The 23176-nt window shown below is 36.3% G+C and overlaps 1 long non-coding RNA gene across 1 annotated transcript in view; it reads right to left on the bottom strand.

Annotated features, from left to right (window-relative positions):
• The window catches only part of LOC102157413, a 123533-nt gene continuing 107887 nt past the window's right edge, over positions 7531-23176 (bottom strand). Inside the window, exons 2-3 of the long non-coding RNA XR_002339681.1 lie at positions 22224-22317; positions 7531-9813 (exon numbers count right to left, since the gene is read on the bottom strand). This is a non-coding gene — a long non-coding RNA (uncharacterized LOC102157413). The remainder of the gene's footprint in view (positions 9814-22223; positions 22318-23176) is intronic.

The following is a 23176-nucleotide window of genomic DNA, read 5'->3' as shown; positions in this document are numbered from 1 at the left end:
CAGCAGTTCTAATGGAGGGTCAGAAGGAATTGGTACCGAGTTACTAGCAGGCCCTGTGCACAGCTGGTAGCAGCAGGAAGAGCTGGCAGGGTGAGAAGGAGGAGCAGCTAATCAAACCATCTAACGTGCTGATCAGACAAGCAGTAGGATCAGACAGCAGGGGTAGGAGATTCAACTGCAGAGGGATCAGAAGGAGGGAAAGGCAAAGACAGAACAAGGTCAGTCAGGGGTCTGGGTAAAAGGAGGAGCTGATTGGGCAGCAGTCTGATCAGCCAGCTGTGACAGCTCCTGGCACAGTGAAGGGACCCACCCCTAGGAGCAGTGAGGAGGTCTGAGGAGACAAGGAATCTCCAAGTCAGAAAAGCTAATCAAAGCTGACAGCAGCTCTGCAGAGCTGGGGGTGGGGTTCCTTCTGAGTTTGCAGCCTGTGCCTTTGGCCAAGGGTTTATTTTTCACACCACATGCAGAGCCTGCTGTGCAGCTGCTTTCTCCACTCTCTCAAGGTTCAGGGGACTGCAATTTGAAGTCTCCTTGACAAAGAAGGGCAGGGGCCAAGTCTCAGCTCCTGTCAATAGGACAGGCTGGACAAGGAGGTGAGGCCTGCTCTGACTCACCAGGGTGATAAATACAGACATTTCTTTCCTTGGTCTTTCTTTCTTCATTAAAAAAAAAAAAAAAAAAAAAAACCAAAACAAAACAAAACAAAAAAAAGCAAGCAAACAATATGATACATGCATTACTGGAAAAACTGCACCAAGGATTTTAAATGTAAATGTTTAGGTCAAAATATGACATATCTTAAATGTGCTTCAAATGCCTGCCCAATGTTCTTTAAACCTCAGGTATAATCACTACCCATACTAAAGCATTATGTGCTTCCCCCACTCCCATCCCATCAAACCACTATAGCTTTTTTTCTGTTAGAATACATAGTATCAGTTGGAAACACATATAAAACTGTCTTTTGGAGTGCTTTATAGAGCGGATTTGATAGAAACAGAAAATACTTATAAACCCTGAAAAACAAATTATTTCCTTATTTTTCTTTCTGACTATGTCTTAATATGAGTCTATTAGCATCGAATTCATCTTAAATGTTTAGAAGGCTAGCTGCCTTCTTCTAACCTGTATTTTTCTTGTTTGTAACAACTCGAGCATTCAAATGAACGTAAGAGTAACAATAGTATCTACCTTTTTTAAGTGCTTACTTGGAAAGATGATAGGAGATAAAATCTATTCATTTCCTTACTTAACTGGGAAGTGAGGCTTACAAGGTTAAGAAGTTCAACCCAAGTTATTGAGTAACTGGGTAAGCTGAAACTCAATTGCTACCTACTCACCTACTATGCCACATGGCCTTTTAGTTTCCAACAAAATGAAGAGATAGTGGATGAAAACTTGCATAGGATTTTACTACTCTTCTTAGTTTTATTATCTTCAAAATACAGACTAAAGGAAGCTTATTGCCAAGGCTTAACACTTCTATACATTATAAAAAATAGTCTGCATACATTGGAATGTAGCAGGTGACATTCTTACAAGAAGTGAGACTGCTATATTTGGAAGGTATTACAGTAGGTGTGAATTAAGAATGTCCTTATCATATCCCTTCTGACCTCCTGCAGCATCTGGATAATAATCTGGCCAAGAAAGAAATTAAAAATGTGATTTTAACATATGAAGCCATTTATTCAATACTAACTGGTCTTGAAACTGTAAAAATTAAAACAGTGTGGTCCTAGAATAAGAATGGACAGGTTGATTAATGAAATAAAATAGGAAATTCAGATTCAAGTAAGTATAGGATTTAAATTAGTATAAAGGTAACGTTTTAGATTGCCAAGGGGAAGATGAATGTACTAATGATTCTGGGTTAATCTGCTGACCATTAAAAAATAGTAAGAGGAGTTCCCATCGTGGCGCAGTGGTTAACGAATCCGACTAGGAACCATGAGGTTGCGGGTTCGGTCCCTGCCCTTGCTCAGTGGGTTAACGATCCGGCGTTGCCGTGAGCTCTGGTGTAGGTTGCAGACACAGCTCGGATCCTGCGTTGCTGTGGCTCTGGTGTAGGCAGGTGGCTACAGCTCTGATTCGACTCCTAGCCTGGGAACCTCCATATGCCAAAGCAGCGGCCCAAGAAATAGCAAAAAAGACAAAAAAAAAAAAAAAAAAAAGTAAGAAACTTGTGTCAAAAATAATACCCAAATGAATTTCAGATAGAGTAAATTTAAAACTGGTGCAGTCTATGTTGAAATCTACTTTAGCCAATATGTACAAAAATTTTTAGAACATGCTTGGCTTCTTACCCAAAACTTTTACTTTTAGTGTATGTCCATCTCATCGTTATTTATTCCAAGAAAAATGAAAGATTAATGCTAACATAAATATCAAGCAATAGGGTAATCAAATAAAATACAGTTATACTTATTTTAAAAATGGGCTACTTATTATCACTACTAAAAATTTGTGCTGCAAGACTCAAATATTACTTCAGCAACTTAAAGCAAACACAACCAACATTTTAATAAAATACACAGAACATTTAAAATATATATCCAAGTGAACTACTATAAACTACTTGAAGCCAGAAAGGGCCCTTTTAGTGTTAGTGACACTTTTATTCTAAGAGGGGCCTAGAGAGATTAACACTGCAACTCACATTTAGTGGGCACATAACAAATATGTGATGATGTCAATTACCATAAGCCTGAAATCATTCCATAATTTCCAAAGTTAATTTAAAAACATCTTTGTATCATCATGATCCTCTTTGCCTAGGTGAATGCTCAAAAGCTAAACTTTTAGTGAGATATTTCTTTCCTCCATAATTATTAATTAAACCTTAATATACTATATAATTTGTATGTACTGCTTCCAAACCGATTGTAAATCAATGAGTCAGAATGACTAAGGAAATGTAAAAAACACAGGACAATTCTTTTATCTTCCCAATATCCCTTCCCCAGCAAATGGAGTCCAAAGAGAATTGCTTCCCATGTGAACTTCTGAAGGATCTGTTATTATTCCAAGCATAGCTGTAAATGAAAATCAGTCTCAGTATTTTTCTACTCCATTATACATGAGTTTCTCAAAGAAGTAGTACATTTTTATCTGCCTTCCCTCTCTCTAGGAGATAGAGAGAAAGAAGAAATAATTATTCCTTTCTACTTACATGACATGAATCACAATCATTATTTTGGCCAGTACTTCTAAACTCAAGGAAGTATATACATGAGTCATACTTTGAAGATCTTGAACAAAAAAACAAGAATCATGAGTATCAGTCTAAAGAACAAACTGATTTGTTTTGAGAAATGAATAATATCACTAATTAGTAATTCACAATCAAGCTGGAGGAAATTAGTCAAACTTATTTAATTATAAGCATTGTGCCCATTTTTAAGGAATATTGATACCAAGAAGTAATATGATTTGATAATCTAATCTTATGTCTATTTACTCAGGAGACAGTTAATTTCCAAGAGTATAATGACAGTTTTAAAGAGGGATGATCATTATCAGTATGGCAGGCTCTTTCAGTTAATTTTTGTTTGCTTGTTATTTTGCCTTTTTTTTTTCCACTATTGAGGATGGAACATGATCAAGTTCATTCATTTATTAATCTTTTTTGATAGCCTCACCCACAGCATAAGGAAGTTCCTGGGCCAGGGATTGAATTTGAGCACAACTGTGACCTATGCTGCAGATGCAGCTATCCTGGATCCTAACCTGAGCCTCTGCAGTTGGATTCTTAACCCAGTGTGCCACAGCAGGAAGTACAATTTACAGTATTTATAATACTGATGGTTTAGGAACATAATGCAAGGACATGGATCGGTTAAAAAAAATACTGATTATGGAATTTAATCCAAATTCTCATTAAACCAAATGGGCTAACCTACTATATGAATAATATACGAATTCATAGTTAGCTTAATGGAGGAATATCTAGAGTTGGAGTAACATACTCAAATACTTATAGGGGTTAGGAGGGTATCATAAAATGTGCATATTGGGTTGCAATCACTAAGGAATGGTAAAGAGTATATGAACCTATATTTAAATGTTCAAAATTCAATTAAAATAACCGTTTGGAGTTCCCATCATGGCGCAGTGGTTAACACATCCGACTAGGAACCATGAGGTTGTGGGTTCATCCCTGGCCTTGCTCAGTGGGTTAAGGATCCAACATTGCCGTGAGCTTTGGTGTAGGTTGCAGATGCAGCTCGGATCCCGCGTTGCTGTGGCTGTGGTGTAGGCCAGTGGCTGCAGCTCCGATCAGACCCCTAGCCTGGGAATCTCCATATGCCAAGGGAGAGGCCCTAGAAAAGGCAAAAAAATAAAAATAAAATAAATGTGGGAGCAGTGGGGGAGGATATAAGAGGTCACTTTCAGTCTACAAATTGCTATTTCTGATCCAGCAGAATGACTAGTATGTGTAAATGCATCCTTAAAATGAGGGACCCAAACATCAGAATCAGTATGTGACAACCAAGTCTCTGACCAGGTATCATTTGTTCCTTACTCAAGAAGCTGGAGTTTGTCACTAGCTGAGAAGAGAGGGATAAGATACAGTCTTAGTTCTCCTGAAGCTGATAGTTTAAGGAGTTTACAATGTAAGTTAATATATATTAAACAGCAATTAATCATGATAAGTGCTGTAATAAATGGAAAAGCAAAGAGAAGGGGAGCATCTACTGAAAATAGAGCTAGTGACATCTGCTTTGAGTCATTAAGACTAAAAAGAAATTACTCAGCAATAAACATGAGAAGGATCTTCCAGGAAGGAAAACAGCATATTGTACATAGTAGTGATTCCTTGTCTTTCCCTTCTCTTCTTTGTTTTTGAACCCATAGCAGATAGATAAATAGATAATAAATAGATAGATAGATAGATAGATAGATAGATAGATAGATAGATAGATAGATGCTCATTCAATAGTTATTTATAATAGTGGGACAGTATAAACTGATGTTTGAAATCAGCCAGACCCGGGTCAAACCCTTTAAGGGCAAGTAGAGCTGGATTCAAATTCTGCTTTCTGAGTTTATTAGCTGCGGATCCTGGGTTATATCACTATAACTCAATGGTCATGTTTTTATCTGTGTAGTGAAGACAACAGTAGTAACCCATGTGGCTGCCATAGGAATTCAAAGAAATGATGCAATAAGATCCAGTTCCTACTGTACAAAAAGCATATATACATTTTTTTTTAATTTTAATCTTCAAGGAAAATTAAACTCAATATCCAGAGTTAGGCAAAAGCAAGCAAGCAAGCTGAGAGTAAATGAAGTGATACTAATTCATCCAGATCATTACTCCAGGTCAAATTGGTAAATTATTTCTTTCTCCCTAGAAAGCCACTGGTGCTCAGATGTGACTCACAGAAGCCAGCACTGGGCCTCAGGAGAGGGCTTCAGGAGAGGAATATTGGTGAGTTGCTAGCAAGAGCCTGAGCGGGAGTGTTCCCGAGTTTCAGTTGAGCTTTTGAGTTCAGAACAGAGCCAGATGTTTCCTCGCTGTGGTTTTTACTTACTAACTGTGGATTGAGATGATAGGACTTGGGTTTCCCCATGTTGCCTTTCATCACAGTAGTGGCACGCTTTCTCATCACCTGCACTATGCCTCCCATGTGGTCATTTTCTCTGTTGCATTATTTAAACTTGATTCTGTCCTCGTGGATCAATGATTCAGAATACCAAAGTTGTTTTTTATTTTTAATTTCTTTACTATAGATTACCTTCCATCATGGCCACTGAAATGAATGTTAGGAAATTTTAAAAATCTAAAAATGTAGAAAACGTCCGGGCAACAAATTTACATTGATTTTTCAGGTAACTTAGGATAGGAATGCGAATCAGAGCCTTCTAAGAAAACACTTACCTTTCCTAGAATGTGGCCACTCTAAAAATCTAAAAACCAAATGCTATGCACACAGTCAGTGTTGAATAAATGATATTCTATGATAGTCCATGATAATCATGATATTCATGGAATCTAAAGTGTTTCTTTTCTTCCTACCCTCCACATCCCATAAACCAACTGTGTCAGTCATTTGACAAAACAAATACTTCATTCTTATTGAATTGGGGCTAGGCATAAAAATTTTAAGAAATCATGCTACCCATATAAACTCATATCTAACTGAAAATTCTAGCATTTTTTACATCTTTAACACATTGGCATATTTAATTATTATGTAACTAGTAGAAAAAATACTAGCAATAATTAGTATAACAGTGTTTATATAAGGAGATTAAAAATCCAAAATCTAGAAATATGATTTATATTTCTGTCCCAACTCTGATACTATAATATGACCCTGGGTATGTATTTGAACTTAATAGATACCCATTTATCTCATGCTTATTGAGTACATATTATGATCCAGATCTTGATCTAAGTACTGCCCTTACCTATTATTTCTTTTTTAAGATGGGCATAAAATATTACACGGTCAAGTACAGTTCACTAAGACAACATAAATGTGTGTCTTAAATTGGAAAGTCATGTAGAAAATGATAAATTTGTCACCACATTCATTTTAGCTGTCTATTTTCTGAACTATGCACATTTTAAGACAAAAAAATGTCTCCTGCCTTATGAATGATGAAAATGGCACACAGTTATTTTGTGAAGCTTCCTTTGTAGCCATGAAACAGGCACAGGCACTAAACTCCACCAGTTGGATGCACCCACTCCAGAGCCACCAGTAAGTGTTGGAGGACTAGCTTCCCCAGGAATCAAGGACAGCAGTGTAGTTAGCAATGCAGAGTGTGCCTACCCTTGGGATCAGTGTGAAAAGCCTCAGGGACCCAGGACTTCATGATCACAGTGCGCCCTCGATTTTGCACTGGCCCAGGGCACACAGTCCCAAACCTTATTCTTCAGCCTTCTCAGTAATTCCCTCAGCTCTTCAATATCCTCTTGGTGCATTTGTTTTCTGTGTTAAGCAGCTATGGATGATTTCTGGTGCTGAATCCCTGACTGATTTAAAGGGAGTGGTTAAGTCCAAAATGGTTTTAAAATGCCTTTACACATGTGGAAGATGCCACGTGGGCAGAGGAGAAAATAAAACAACAAAAGAGCTCTTCCCTCTCCTCAGGGATTTTCTGACCTCTCCTGAGCTACAGTGGACAGTACGACTCTGACCTCTGATTCTTTTATAGTAAGCATGAAGCAAGTTCGGGAGACAGAGAATGCGCTGGGCAACACATACTAAAGTGTGTTCTGAAGAAAACAATATCCGTGAGATTCCCCATGAATCAAATGACTTTTCAGTCAAATAACTTTTCAAGAGTCTGCACACCATGAATTCTCTTAGAAGTATGCACAACAGATTACTGTAAGCTCTATAAAGGGAAGTGGTAAAAAGGTATCTATCTACCTTGTACCCCAACTTTTTTCGGTACACTTATAGAAATACTTTCTAAAACACCAATAATATTCTGCTGAATACATTTTTAGACATAAATCTGAAAGTCACCTTATCTAGTCATCTTACTTTGGAGGAGATAATCCTAAAGATATTCTATGCATGGTAGCAAGAAAAAGAGCATGGATATGGGATGCATATCACATATGATTGGGGACATCAAGACATGTCTCTGAGCCTTAATTTTCTCTTCTGCAGAATGTGGTTAATAACCCCCTTGTACCAGGGCTGTAGCAAGGAGCTGCTGAAACACTGTATATAAAGCTCTTTACACACTGTCTACCACAGAGGGACAATTTCTGTTATTACAAAAATTAAATGAGAGTACTAAAATTTAAGTTATTTAATAATTAAAAATACCCTAGTACAACTTCTATCATCTATTAGATGGTTAATAAATAGTAACAAGTTAGGTTACCTTTCCATTATCAGTAAAGCAAATTTGACCAAAGAAGGTAGCTACAGTTGTCCTATCCCCTTACTGTAAACTCAGGCAGGACAAGGGTTGTGTTTGTCTCTGGTCAGCTCATTCCCCCCATACAACTAAAACATGTATGTACAATTTTTTTTTTTTTTTGTACATCGTTGATTAAATGTCCCTCTGTATTAACTTCACAGGGCATAGAATCAAGATTCTCCATGATTTGCTCTGTAGAAATAGCATCTAACAAAATGTCATAAAAAGCTCACTTTCTGAAATTTACTACGTTACTCAGCCAGGTTCCAAATGTATTTATCAATCCAAACTTTGACTGATTAGCAAAAGAAGAAGAAATGAGAACATCTTATTTGTGACTGAGTTAAAGTAACACATGTTGGCATCTCAGCAAGGGTGGAGATTGAAAACTTGACTTTGAAACATTTGAGGACTTTCCCATTAAGCAATGTTCCATTTTCAAATCCATATGTACCAAATTGCTATTGATGGCAGGGCAGAACAGCCTAGCCAATTTCACAGAATTACTTTTCAGTATGTGGATGACAACCACACAGAGGACAGCAGATTGATCAAAGATGTGGGCTTCTAAGGCTAGGGGAAAGCAGATTCAAATAAAACAAAAGAATATTTGTTTGATGGTTTGCATCTTGCAAAATTTCAGACTTAATTTTTCTTACTTGGACTCTCTTTGTGATGATGACAGCAGTAGCTGTGATTCTGTTTACAGTTGTCAGAACTCTCTTAATCTCACTTTCCTTATCATTCCTGCAAGTATTTATTAGAGAATGGGTTTTTTCAAAGAAAAATACCTAATAATTTCTGTTTATTTTAATATAATTCAGTACTTTCCCATTGGTCTCAGAAAAAAAATGATCCAAATTATTAATTTGATCTGTAAGGCCCCAAGTAGCTGGACACCATCTATAAGAGTCAGGTTAGGCTATGTTGTGCTTCAGTAACAGCCTTAAAATATCAGTGGCCTAACAAAGTATATTCTTATTTTTTTATTTACTCAGTCTTCCATAGAATGATTCATCCCTTCAGAACACTTGTCCTCCAGACAATAAGTTACATCCAGGCCACTTACCTTTGGAGGCTTTGCCACAATACAAGGTGTCCTCAATCATTACGGGGGGGAAGAGGAACTAGGTAATTCTGCATGGACTTTAATCCCTCAGCACAAATGTGACACTATTCATAGAGCTCCCCCAAGTGAAATCTCATGTCGTACATGAGTAAATGGGTACTTGAGGAGCATCACTGTCACTTCCTCACCTGTCCATCCTTACCTGTATAACTTTCCTACCTGCACCGAGCTCTCGGCTCTAAAGTTTCTTCAATAAGCCACACTCCCTCCTACTACCGGGTGTCTATCTGCACACCTTTTACCTCTGTGGAGAATCATCTTTCCCATCCCTCTCCCCAAAGCGTTCTACCTCGTTGGTTTTCTTTTTCTTGCAATCTCAGCTAAGCATCAGGCTGTCTAAGGGAACACTTTCTCAAAATACTTTCATCCCCCAACCATTATAGAAAAGTTCTCTTTGGAAAATGTATTATACTTTGCAGATTTATGTTCCACAGTGTAAATATCTGATGAAGTCTTGCCTATGCCACTGGAATGGAGATTCTAAGAGATCATGAACTATATTTATTTTTTTTATTAACATTATATCCCCAGTGCGTGGAAGAATAATTGGCATGTAATATGAATTCATTACATATTTGTTAAATGAATAAATAAATGATGAAGAATTTGAAGTGCAGAGACATTAAAACATATGACCAAATGCACAACTAAGAAGTGTTAAAGCCAAGATTCATACCTGGGTCTTCAGGACTTTAAATTCCATTCTCTTTTCACTGCTTCCCAGTGGGCAAATTTGGAACTGGGCAGTTTTTGGAAAGAGAGCATTGGAACCATCTTCTTGAAAGGCTTCACTGTCAGAAAAAAAAAAAAAAGAGAGAGAGAGAGACATATATTTTCACCATCTGCTTTCACAGAGCCCACAATTTGGGGGCCCTAGAGATCCTTGTGTGTATAAGTTAATTACAAAGCAACCTCTGTCAACTTAAAAAAGAAAAGCAACTACTGTTAATGGTGGCCAAGAGAGCTTTCAACGTTTGAAGACGAAACAAGTGTTTGCTTTGTGGCTTCTTCTATCGTCCTTCCATATTTATTTTCAGACTGTGGGGATAGACAAATCGCATTGCTTTATAACGAGTCACACTTTCTATAAACATAATTCTATTTTTTTTGAACAATAGTTATTGGTCTGGCTTGATAGTCAGTAAGGCTGAAAACCAGCCTCAACTGAGTGAAAAGCTTTTTCTGTTCCTGTGCATCATCTGAAATGAGATGCAGTCATGCTATAAGCCATTCAATTAAAAAACACTATTTTCTAAAAGTAGATCCACACTCATTGGGACAAAAAAAAAACATTTAAAATATTTTAAAAACCTACTATACAGCATAGGGAATTAGATTCAATATCCTGAGATAAACCATGATGGAAAAGAATATGAAGGAGTTCCTGTCATGGCTCAGTGGTTAACGAATCCGACTAGGAACCATGAGGTTGTGGGTTCAGTCCCTGGCCTTGCTCAGTGGGTTAAGGATCTGGCATTGTCATGAACTGTGGTGTAGGTTGCAGACGCGGCTCAGATCCCGCGTTGCTGTGGCTCTGGCGTAGGCCGGTGGCTATGGCTCCAATTATACCCCTAACCTGGGAACCTCCATATGCCACAGGAGCAGCCCTAGAAAACGCAAAAAAAAAAAAAAAAAAAAGAATATGAAAAAGTATATATGTTTGCACATATATATGTATATATACAAAACTGATTCACTTTTCTGTGCAGTAGAAATTAACACCATGGTGTAAATGAACTAAATTTCAATAAAATAAATTTTTAAAAACTGACAAAGGCTTAATCTCTAGAATATACAAGCAACTTATACAACTCAACAGCAAAAAAGCCAAAAACCCAATGGAAAAATGAGCAAAAGACCTGAATACACATTTTTCCAGGGAAGATGTACAGATGGCCAGCAAGCATATGAAAAAATGCTCAACATCCTTGATTATTAGAGAAATGCAAATCAAAACTACCACGAGATACCACCTTACACCAACCAAAATGGCCATAATTAATAAGTCCACTATGGAGAACAGTATGGATATACCTTAGAAAACTATACATAGAATTACCATATGACTCAGTAATCCCACTCTTGGGCATATATCCGGAAAAAACTTTCCTTGAAAAAGACACATGCACCTTCATGTTCACTGTAGCACTATTCAAAATATGAAGACATGGAAACAACCCAAATGTCTGTCAATGGATGATTGGATTAGGAAGATGTGGTATATATACACAATGGAATACTACTCAGCCATAAAAAAGAACAACATAATGCCATCTGCAGCAACGTGGATGGAACTAGAGACTCTCATCCTGAGTGAAGTAAGTCAGAAAAAGAAAGACAAATACTGTATGATATCACTTTGACCTGGAATCTAATATAAGGCACAAATGAACCTTTCCACAGAAAAGAAAATCATGGACTTGCAGAATAGACTTGTGGTTGCCAAAGGGAAGGAGGAGGGAATGGGGTGGTTGGGGAGCTTGGGGTTAACAGATACAAAATATTGGCTTTGGAATGGACTAGCAATGAGATCCTGCTGTGTAGCACTAGGAACTATGTCTAGTCACTTATGACAGCGCATGATAATGTGAGAAAATAGAAGGTGTACATGTATGTGTAACTGGGTCACCATGCTATACAGTAGAAAAAAAAAATTGTACTGGGGAAATAACTATTAAAAAAATAACAAAAAAATAAAGTTGATTGATTTTCAACTAAAAAAAAAAGTTCTTAAAAAAATTTTTAAAAGGACAAGAAAGAAACCAAATTTCATTTGAAATTTTACCTTCCAAACACCACAATCCCAGTTAACATTTGGGTAAACATCTTTCCAGAAAGGTATCTCTGAAAAAACTGTTATCTTTACAAAACTGTTTTTAGATGCACAATCAAGTTATGTTGTGTGGGGCTGGAGTAAAAAAGCCTTTGGTTTGAATACTAACTCTGCCTCACCAGCTGTGTGGCCTTGGACAGTTACTTAACTTTTTATAATTTCATTTTCATTTGTAAAATTATGCCAGTATTTGCACTGCAGGGTGGTTATAAAAATAAAATAGATAAGTTATGCATGGTACCAAGGATGGGGCGGCCATATGCAGACATCTAAGGGAAAAAAAATTAATTTTCCCAATGGAACATACATAGATGCAGATGACGAGACACAAGCTATGGCATATAACAAATAAGACAGTGGGATGTGTAGTTCCCAGACACCTGACTGTGAAACCTGCAAGGCCAATGCCTTCGGCTGCTTTGTGATCATTGCTGATGACAGCTGAGGCAGAACTGGCTTTTAGACAACTTTGAAGGTTAATTGTACTGAAATTATCTGAAAAGTGATTCTGTGCAAAAATAAATTATATTATGTGAAGACAGAACTATTATTTATTGAGCAGTGTGAGGAAAAGACTCATGCTGGGTTCTTTATATTCATTATTTTATTGAATCTCTCCACAGCGGTACAAAGGAATTGCCATTACCAACAACATTTTACAGATCAGGAAACTTAAACCAAGCAAATGTAGGTAATTTGCCCAAGGATTTACACATGGTAACAGAGGACCTCAGATATGATCCTGAGTCTGTGGGACTCCAGTTAAGATGTCCTAAGTCACTAGTCAGTACTGCTTTGCCCAGTGTTAGAGTATCAGCCTCTACTTTTAAAAAATTTTCTGAAAATGTGCTTAGAAGAGAACTAAAATTTTAAAGGGAAAATAGAATGTCTACTTCATAGACAACGCACTTAAGATCTGAAAGGATCCATTGTTTGCTTGCTATCTGATAACACACACACAGTAGAATAACAGCTGGGCAGGCTTTCAGCTCCTACAATGCTGCAAATAAACTGGTTTTTTGGAAGGAACAAGGGAATATTCACAACCCATTACTTAAGAATTATTGTCTTTAATATTTGAAACCAACCTATTTTTAATAAATTAAAGCAGATTCAAAAAAAATTGTTGCCCAGGAAAATAATGACAATTATATTGCACACCTAAACTGTATAATATACTCTTTCAAAGATCATGATTCTTACAAAAGTTTTTAAACCTGGAAGACATTATGATGCCTAGTTTACTTATAGAAGAGGTAAGATCACAGATTCAATTAGTATCAGAAGAAAAATATCTAGACTCTTTTCACTATAAATCCAGTGTTCTTATCCAATATTATTACCCTATTTTCTCTCTTCTGTGAACAACCTTAATATATTTTAAAACCCTTTTACCTACACTGTCATGTCCTGGAGCAAAAAAAAAAAAAAAATTACGGAACATATTTTACAATATTTTATACATTAGCTAGGGAAAATTTTTGGTTGAGAAACCATCAATACTATCACATGCACCTCAAATAGCTCTGCCTGGGGAGTTACAGGATACAATTCTAAATGAAATTTATGACAAAGCTACTCTTGCTTTGGTAGAAACTTCCTGAATGAACAACTTTTCCTACCAAGTTTATGAGATCTATACTTGAGGCACTTAGGGACTATTTTTCTCAGAAATCAAAATGACTGCCTTCATCACAATGAATGATATTTGACTTTAGAAAGAAAATGTAATTAACAGACTCAAAGTACAATCACTCTAAATTAATCACGAGTAGACAGACATTAATTCAGAAGGGGAAAATCCATCAAGAGGAAAACCAAGTTAAACACTGTAGAATCATTAATATCCATTTCACAAGACTGAAAGCCATTAGCTTGAGTTAGCCAACAGCCTGGCACAATCACTTTCTCTTCCTTCTGCCACTGGTCCATGAAAAAACACAGCCTACTGAAATTGTTTTCAAACAACTTAATTTGCTTCTCATTAAGGGGCTGTGTGGATGGTTATAATGGATTGATGTTTAAACGAGAAGTAAGGCTTTATTTAAATGAAAAAGGTTTTTATTAAAAATATTTTACGTTAACATAAACTTCACATAATGTTTTGATGTGAAGAACTTATTTACATTTTTTTTTTCTTTAAACCTTTATACCCAATTTGATTTACTCAAAGAAATACTGAGAGTTGCTTTCAACATTCCAGTAGTAAAATAGCCTATCCAAGAGAGCTTTGTGGTGTAACCATAATGTAGCTAAAGGAAAACCTGGAATGAAATGCAAATTCCACCATCTTTCAACAGTGTCATGAGGCAGTCACTGTACCTCTCTGGGTCTTGGTTCTTTGATCTGTAAAATCTGGTAACTAAATACCACACAAGAAGTTGTGGGGTTTAAATGAAATAATGCACATATGTATTTTGTAAACTCTGAAATAATACACTAAGGGAGATTCTGAGACAGAGAACCACAGAATAGAATCTTAGTGCCTGCAGCATATTAGCTGTGTGGTCTTGGGTAAACTGCATACCTCTCTGGATTGAAGATATGCTATCTATAAAAAGATAGCAATAATTCCTTATAAGATTGTTGTGCAGAATAGTAATAAACAACCAAATATGCAGTTGGCACTCAATAAAAGTTAGCATCATATTACTATTAAGTTTACTAAGTTGTTACACTTCCCAAATCCCAATATAGTGAGATTCTTAGATACCACGTAGTTAATCATAATGGAAAATATAAAATCCTGGGTAGAAACCAAGGAAAAGAGATGACAGGGTTGAGAGAGAGGGACATTCTCTACTAAACGATTTGAAACCCATTGGATTTATATATTCAGCAATTTTTGTGGAGTATTTACTGTTGGGCATGCAAAAGAATGTTACATGCAACCTTTGCTGGTACAGAGCTTAATATCTAGATAGATAGGTAGATGAGTAAATAAATATATAAAAAATAGAAATTTATAATTATATGCATATATATGGATACAAACATATGTATTATGTACATACTTATAATTTATGTTTTTATACACACATTACACATTAATTTAAAAATTAAGTAACAACATGTGATAAGGCAGTTCACAATAAAACTGAAACTATGATAAGAAATGTTTAATAGGAATGACGCTTGTTTTTCACTGTACCAATTCTTTTACCCACAGTGTGTCCTCAAATATATTTATTATGTAAATAAATCTATCAATGCATGTTTTATTCCAAAAACTGGATTCTGAGGACTGGAGCTGAGCTTTCTGCATTTGTAATCCCTTTGTTTTCTCTACTTACCCAGAATAAAGATAAGGGTGTTTTCCCTAAAAAAAAAAAAAAAGCTGTCAATAAATCTCAGCAAATTGGCTATCACTGAGCTTAAAGTCCTTCCATGATACTCCCTTGGCATATTAGGTGGTGCAAGGGGTTTCTTCTCTGCTACTCTCTAATAGACATACATGGTCTGTGCTACACTGGAAGACTACAATTCCCCCATATCCTACTCTGTCACACTCCCAGACCCTGCACAAGCTGTTTTCTCTGCCTAAGATGTCCTTGCCTCATCCCGCAGTGAGCCCCTACTCATCCTTCAAACTCTCATGGAAATCCTCCTTCCTGTGTGAAGTTTCTCAGACCTAATCTAATAAGGTAAATCATCAAGTCCTTTGTTCTACTTTGACATCACGAATTACCATACTGCCATATGGTTACCCACCTATCTTCTTACTGGACTGCAAGTTTTTCAAAGGCAGAGATGTTTTTTTTCTCTCTTCATGTTGCCAGAACTGGCAAATACTAAACACTCTACAAATACATCTGTAGTTGATTCTTTCACATAACCATAGTCTTAAAGTCTGTTGCTTAATTACATGAGATGAGAAGGAAACCATGTGTGTTGAATAGTGTCAGCTAATATCAGTATTTATTATAGGACAGGTGCAATATTGTTATTAACTCTACTGAAAATAAATGTAAAACCCTTAGCTCAGAGAAGTGATGAGATTGTTCTAAGGTTATTCTGGCTGCCTCTATGCGACAGAGCAAGGATTCAATCATTGGTCTGTCAACTCTGAACCATTAGGTCAAGTGAGAACTGATTTAGGGTGATCTACCCAACTGTCATTCTGTTGAGGAAAGGACACTGATACGTGATGATTCAGAACTATGCAAGCTTTGTGTTATGGAGAAGAAAATAAAGGCGGACAGAATTGCCCACAGTGCTGATCTTAACAACACATGTGCTTATTTTATTAATGAAAATATAAGGGAATTTGCTCTATTTGGCAAGGTTAAGACAATGTAGTTCGTAAAAATTAAGATTCCACACTGACAGTTTCACAGAAAAGAGCTAAGATAGAAATTTTGACTGCTAACACAACTGTATAAGGGAGATAATTATTTTCATTAAATGTCACTAATAACTAATGGAGAAAATTCCATTTTGGTTAAACATAGAAAATATGTGACTAATAGCTAAGTGACAAAGCATCTTAATCATCACTTATTAAGTGGATGATTTTTTAAACCACAGACGCATCTCTTTTATTCCTTATTTTAAAAAGAAATATACATTTAAAAAGACAGAGTCCTATTAAAAGTACAATAAAGTACCTTCTAGCCTAGACTATTCTTACAAGAAAAGATAGGTAAAGAATATTAGGCACTTGGGAGCATTGAAGAAATTGGAAACCCCCCTCTTCTTTCTTTGCATTCCCTTATATCACCATGTAAAGAGTGTTATCTCAGGGCCTTCTGCTTGACAATCTCAGGCATGGCAAGCATAAAAAAGATTATTTGCATTTCTCTTATAATCAGCGATGTTGAGCATTTTTTCATGTGTTTGCGTGGACTTGTAAAATAGACTTGTGGCTGCCTGATGGGAGAGGGAGGGAATGGGAGGGATCGGGAGCTTGGGGTTATCAGACACAACTTAGAATAAATTTACAAGGAGATCCTGCTGAGTAGCATTGAGAACTATGTCTAGATACTCATGTTGCAACAGAACACTGGGTGGGGGGAAAAAATGTATACATATAAGGATAACTTGATCCCCTTGCTGTACAGTGGGGAAAAAAAAAAAAAGAATTATTGATGACTGTGAAATGCTATAGCTAAAGGCTTTAGCCTATGGCTGCTGAACAACTTTGAAAGGCTTATCTATTTGTCTGTTTTGAAATTGAGTTTCCTCCTTTGGAATAACAACATTGCAGAGGTAGCTGATGACAAGAGCAGAAACTGACAAAGAATTAAAAGTCCACATCACCTATTCTAATGCATGAATGCCCATATGCTTGTGCATACACTCACACACACACATGCACGCATTTGCTTGTTCCAGAATTCCTATTTGGTATGTTATCACTGAATGGCATTAGTTGAACTGATTTTTTGAGAATGGTCTCCGTGTTTTGAGAATAGTCCTTCCTGTTATTGAAAAGACGGGGATAGATGCTCACTGGCCCCATTTTTGTCTTCATGGAAACAGAGAAAGAATATGTTTCCCAGCCTCCTTTGTTGTTTGATGATATGGCTGGGTTCAAGCCAAAAGAATGTGGACAGATTAATACGTGCCATTTCCTGGTCTAGAAGCAGAGTGTCCTGTTTGGTGCCTCTCCCATTCCCCGTATACCCCGAAGCCTCTCTGCCCTGTCTGCTTGGTGGATGATACAGGCCGACTCTGAGTCTCATCTTGATGGACACATGACATGTCAGCAGCTTGGGTTCTAGCTTCACCACTCGGAAGACAGCCCCCTAAGTTGACTCAGATTTCAATGTGAATGAGAAATAAGCTTCACTGATAAGCCACTGAACCTTCAGAATTTATGACTCCACCATTGATTGCCTACTCTGAATAACGGAAAATTTGGCACAAGATGTGGTGCTGCTTTCAGAAAGCCTGAGTTAAATAGCATTTGCTTATCGGTTGGTCAGTAGTCATTTAAAAAATCCGTATCAAAAGTTGCGAATATGTCAAAAAATGGTTTTCACAATCAAAGCTTTGGTAAAAACATTGCCGTAGATCAGCACGGTATACTCCAGCACCTCAAAAAAAAAAAAAAAAAAAAAAAAAGAGGATTAAGACTAGAATGCAAATATTTGGTCCTTGTTTTTGTTGCGCCATTTGGAAAGGTGTTGCAGGAATAAAGCAAACTCTCAGTTTGCAAAGATAGATGAAAGTAATTGAGGAGTAAAGGAACTGAGAGTTTCTCAGACTGCTTTTGACTACAAATGTAAGGAGTGGGATTTGAAAAGACTGAGGGATGGAGACCCAGTATAACTTCTCAGTGGCTCAGAGAACACATCAAATTAAGGATGGTGCCTTCCCATTAAAGCTGGGAAAGAGGTGAGGCATGAGAATGAGAAAGCAAAGAAATAAACTGGATTTGAGAATTGTGTCTCAGAAAGATCTCTGGGTATGGTTTCATTACATAAAGCTGAGTACATTTAAATATATCAGAAGCCTATAGTTGAGTTGAGGGAACTGTATTGCCAGATAAACTATATAATTGAAGTTTAAAAAATGTTGACTATTTGAGACTTAAGCAGCCTTTGGAATCTGTCCCTTAGTATCTATTCTTCTATAGAAGCAGTTAAGTTATTCAAAATTTCCATGGACCAATGACTGATTTGCTTTTCTCATTCTTCCAGTTTTTTCTTTTTTTTTTTTTCTTTCTCATTCTTCCAGTTTTTGAATGTAAATACTTCTTATCATTATTCTGACCCAGTTTTACATTTTGCGTTGAAATATTTGACAGTGGAGGGCAGATAAGTTTTATTTTCAATTTCATAGGTCACCAGTCTCTAGGCCTAACTATTTAGGTTTATGGAAGGAAGAGATTTGATTTGGATAGGATTTGGAAGGATGTATAGGGACGATGGTAGAGAATGGCTAGACAATCACTGTATCATTTCTTCTTTTTGGACACAAGGAAGACTATATGCCAGCCTTCTTTACAGTTAAACTGAGACCATTGGCTGATTTTTGGCAAACGGGACCTGGGCATAAATTATTCATAACATTCCAGACACAGTCTTTATGTATACTATTGATCCTCAAGGCTGTCTCTAAATTTCACCCTTAAATTTCATGTCTGTGACTGCTGGCTGGATAAAGCCAAGGTGAACTGAGAGATACAGGAGGCAAAGAGCATGGGTCCCTGAATTACTATTTGGGAAAGAAACATTCAACCCATATCATACTGATCTTAGCAATCAAAACACTTCTCATTTTAAGCCTCTAAGGTTCCCCTGTTTGTTACTGCAGCATGGCTTAAGCCTGGCCAACTTGTAAACTTTAACTATGTGAAAACAACAACAACATCTTAGTCATACTACGTTATTATATTATTATCCCACTGGATTCAATTTTTAGTATTTTGTTTGTTAAGTCATTTAGCGAGATTTTAACAAATGTTTCACATGATACTTGATTAGGAGATGGAAATAATAATTTTAAGTGAGCACTGCATTGGTCCAGTAACTGTTCTAGAAACTAAAATCCTTTTGAGTTTCATTATTTCAACTTTAAAGATGAGAAAGCCGAAGTACAGAGAAGATATAGGACTTATCACTTGAGCGAATAATTCTATTCTATACACAGTATTCCTTCTTAAAGTCTTAGACTAAGTCTTCCTTTAAGGTTCCATCCATGCCTTCCTCTCAATCCAGTTGTCTAAGAAGGGTTTTACATCTGGACCCACGATCATTACCATGGCAATCGGGACTGATTCAACAGTGCTATTAGGATGTAAGCTAGTCCAATAACAATGGATTTTTAATTATAGAGAGTTTTATTGAGATTGAGACAAGTCACCCTTTATTCTGAATCTTAACTAAAGGTTTCATTTCCCGAAACTGATGAAAATTATTTTTCAAATCCATAGGGAGAGTGCATCTACATACGAGAAGAGGCAAACCGAGGGATGAAACTGATACTTACAGCATAATTGAAACTTTACATCTCTTGGGACCTCAAAGTATGTGTAAACATAAATAATATAAATATAAATATATATCACAATAGCCTTATTTGAAATAGTAAATCTGCTTTTTTAAAAGCATGATGTTATTTTTATTCTTACTTTCAACTTCACACACCTTAAAATGTATCTAAGACCAGCTAGCTGAACCAAGTTTCAAACTTCAGAGCACTATTTTTTTTCTCATTTCATGATGTTGTCTTACCTTTCACTTGACAAAATATGGTTTATAGTAAATGAAAGTATTCATTTACAAATAGACATTTTTAGACCAATAACTATACCCTGGGCCTTAGGATGGAAAGAAAACATGAAATAAGTAGAAGAGTTTACTTAGTTCTTGCTGAGATATAAATAATAACCATGAAATCTGAAAGAACTGCAGAAAGCAAAGACAACCAGGTGCTAAATTTTAAATCCCTTATTGATCAAACTTAGACATCATTAACAACTTTAGGACAAATTGGCTCAAAAGACTTCTTTCATTGCAGTATTTCCTGATTTCTGCTCAGTTTATTTTCCTTCCATAAAAATTTCAGTATTCCCTTCTTGTTCTCTCCTACTTTCATCACATGCTGTCACTACCTTCAATTTCTATATGACAAGAAAACAAAGTAAATGACAAATATCAAACTTGATTACATGACGAAATATGATATGCTGGTAAATGTTTAACAACTAGTCCTCTGGAAAAAAAATCACTATTTGTAGTACGTATCCATTTTCATGGCATAAACACTCCCACCAAGAATGATTTCAATCAACATGATATCACTAAATTCTGAGCTGGAGGAAAAAAATGCAAACAGTAGGGTTTCAAAAGCCACTACAAGCCAGCTCCAGCATTCCACTGGTTACAGTGGTAGAATTTTCCAAACTGTTTCAAAATTATAGATTTATAAACAAATTTTCTTAACTCACTAAACATTTTTTAAAATCTTTGTTTGTGGGTATGCATATGTGTGCCTGTGTGTGTATGTGTGTACAAGTGAGATAAACAAAGGGAAAATATAAGTCAAAATGTTATTACTGGCTATTGCTAAGTGTGAAATTATGAATGATTTGAATTGCCACTAAGGTTTTTACTTTTGTTTTTCAAATATTCTGTAATCATTACATTATTTAAGAAAAATAAGTTTCTGTACTAAAAGAGAAATAGCTTTAATTGCCTAGGTTTCATATTTCCCTGTTGAAAAATGTTCATGTGAAGAAAAAACTACAGCATAATCCTCATACAAAGCTGACAAAATTATTTATGATATGTATCAGTTGAACATGTTGCCTGACCATTCAAAACAAATATATTTTTAAAACAATGAAATGCACGAGACATAAAATAGTAACTCATATATTATCTACCTGGACTTAGGCCAAATGTGAATATTTGTTTTCATGTAGGTAAAAGCAGCATCTTTCTGAATTTGAGTTCGGTGGTTCCAGAAAAGCTATTTGCAAATGAATAATGTGATCCACATAAAAATTTTGCTGACAAAGAATCAGTAGGCTCAAAGTAAAAACCTCACAGCAAAAATGCGTATTCTCAAACAACTAAACTATAGCCCTGTCGTCTCATTATCAGACATTGTTAATTAAAGGAAATTAATGCTTGGTGGCACTTACGTTTTTATTTGTTTTTATTTTTTTTATTTTTTTTTAATTTTTTTTTTTTTTTGTCTTTTGTCTTTTTTTGTCTGTTGTTGTTGTTGATGTTGTTGTTGCTGTTGTTGCTATTTCTTGGGCCGCTCCCGCGGCATATGGAGATTCCCAGGCTAGGGGTCGAATCGAGCTGTAGCCACCGGCCTACGCCAGAGCCACAGCAACGCGGGATCTGAGCCGCGTCTGCAACCTACACCACAGCTCACGGCAACGCCGGATCGTTAACCCACTGAGCAAGGGCAGGGACCGAACCCGCAACCTCATGGTTCCTAGTCGGAGTCGTTAACCACTGCGCCACGACGGGAACTCCGGCACTTACGTTTTTAAAAGACATTCGCGTTGGGCTAATAATGAGATTAGAAAAGGGGGGTTCATAACTGATCTTAACTACTATAATGTTATTTATGAGATATTGCTTTTTAAAGTAAATTCGGAAAGTTACTTTTCACTGATTGGCTTAGGATATTTCCTTCAGAATAGATTTCCAATGAAACTCTTAAGCTAGTAGCAAGAGCATACAGGTAGATCATCATATCGAGTAGATATTAATCGGGAAATAAAATGTCGAAAGTGAAAATTAAGGCCCTGGAGAAAAAGACATCATTAGACAACCTTTCCAAATTAAAATATGGAAAGATTAATAAGGGGTGAAAATGTACTAGTCATGGCAACTTCATATCAAAGAATGAATTATCTTCATTTTGAAGATGAAGTTTAAGGTTGAATTAAATAGTTACCTTCAGTAACTGTGATTGGTAGCTCCAGTCTGGGGTAAATTTCTGAAAGAAGCAAGATTTCTATCCGGTATTTGAGATGCTCAGTGACAAATGCCTATTGAGGGACAACATGAAATATCAGACTTGTAAACAATAAAGATTTCTGACAAAGTCATCATGGAATTCTATGTAACATCAATCCTTTGAAACTTTATTTCATAATACCTTCTCAAGTGATATTTGTCTCAATTTCAAGTACTTTGCATTCCTTCAAAATCAGTCTGGAAAGTAGGACAGATGCTTAATTTCTTTCTTTTTTTTTTTTTTTTTTTTTTTTTTGTCTTTCATCTTTTTAAGGCCACACCCATGGCATATGGAGGTTCCTAGGTTAGGGGTCTAATCAGACCTATAGCTGCCAGCCTACGCCAGAGCCACAGCAACACAGGATCTGAGCTGTGTCTGCAACCTACATCACAGCTCACGCAGGATCCTTAACACACTGAGCGAGGCCGGGGATCGAGCCTGCAACCTCATGGTTCCTGGTTGGATTCATTTCTGCTGCACCACGACAGGAACTCCAGATGCTTAATTTCATATATAAAGGACATGGGTACAGAATGGGAAAAATATGTATAATTGTATTCAGAACATATTAAATATATTCCCTAAATATCACTAAGAAAGACACATCCAAATGATACAAAAGTCAAAGACAAATAGATAATTCACAGCACTTTCAAAGAGGAAATAAACAGATGGAAAGAGATTTCATTATCAGGAAAATGCCAATTAAATAAAATTAAATGAGAAAATTATGAGATAGCATTGTACACCCTAAAATAACTAAGAAGAAGAAAAAATTCAGGACAATGTCCATTACTAGTAGAGATGTGGAATAATCAGAGATCTCAAATGCTTCAGGTGAGGGTGCACATTAGTAAAAACCAAAAAAGCTATTTGTATCATTACGCAAA

This window comes from Sus scrofa, chromosome 16 (assembly GCF_000003025.6).
Source record: "Sus scrofa isolate TJ Tabasco breed Duroc chromosome 16, Sscrofa11.1, whole genome shotgun sequence".
NCBI classification, from domain to species: domain Eukaryota; kingdom Metazoa; phylum Chordata; class Mammalia; order Artiodactyla; family Suidae; genus Sus; species Sus scrofa.
This window is presented reverse-complemented; position numbering and strand designations above follow the sequence as displayed.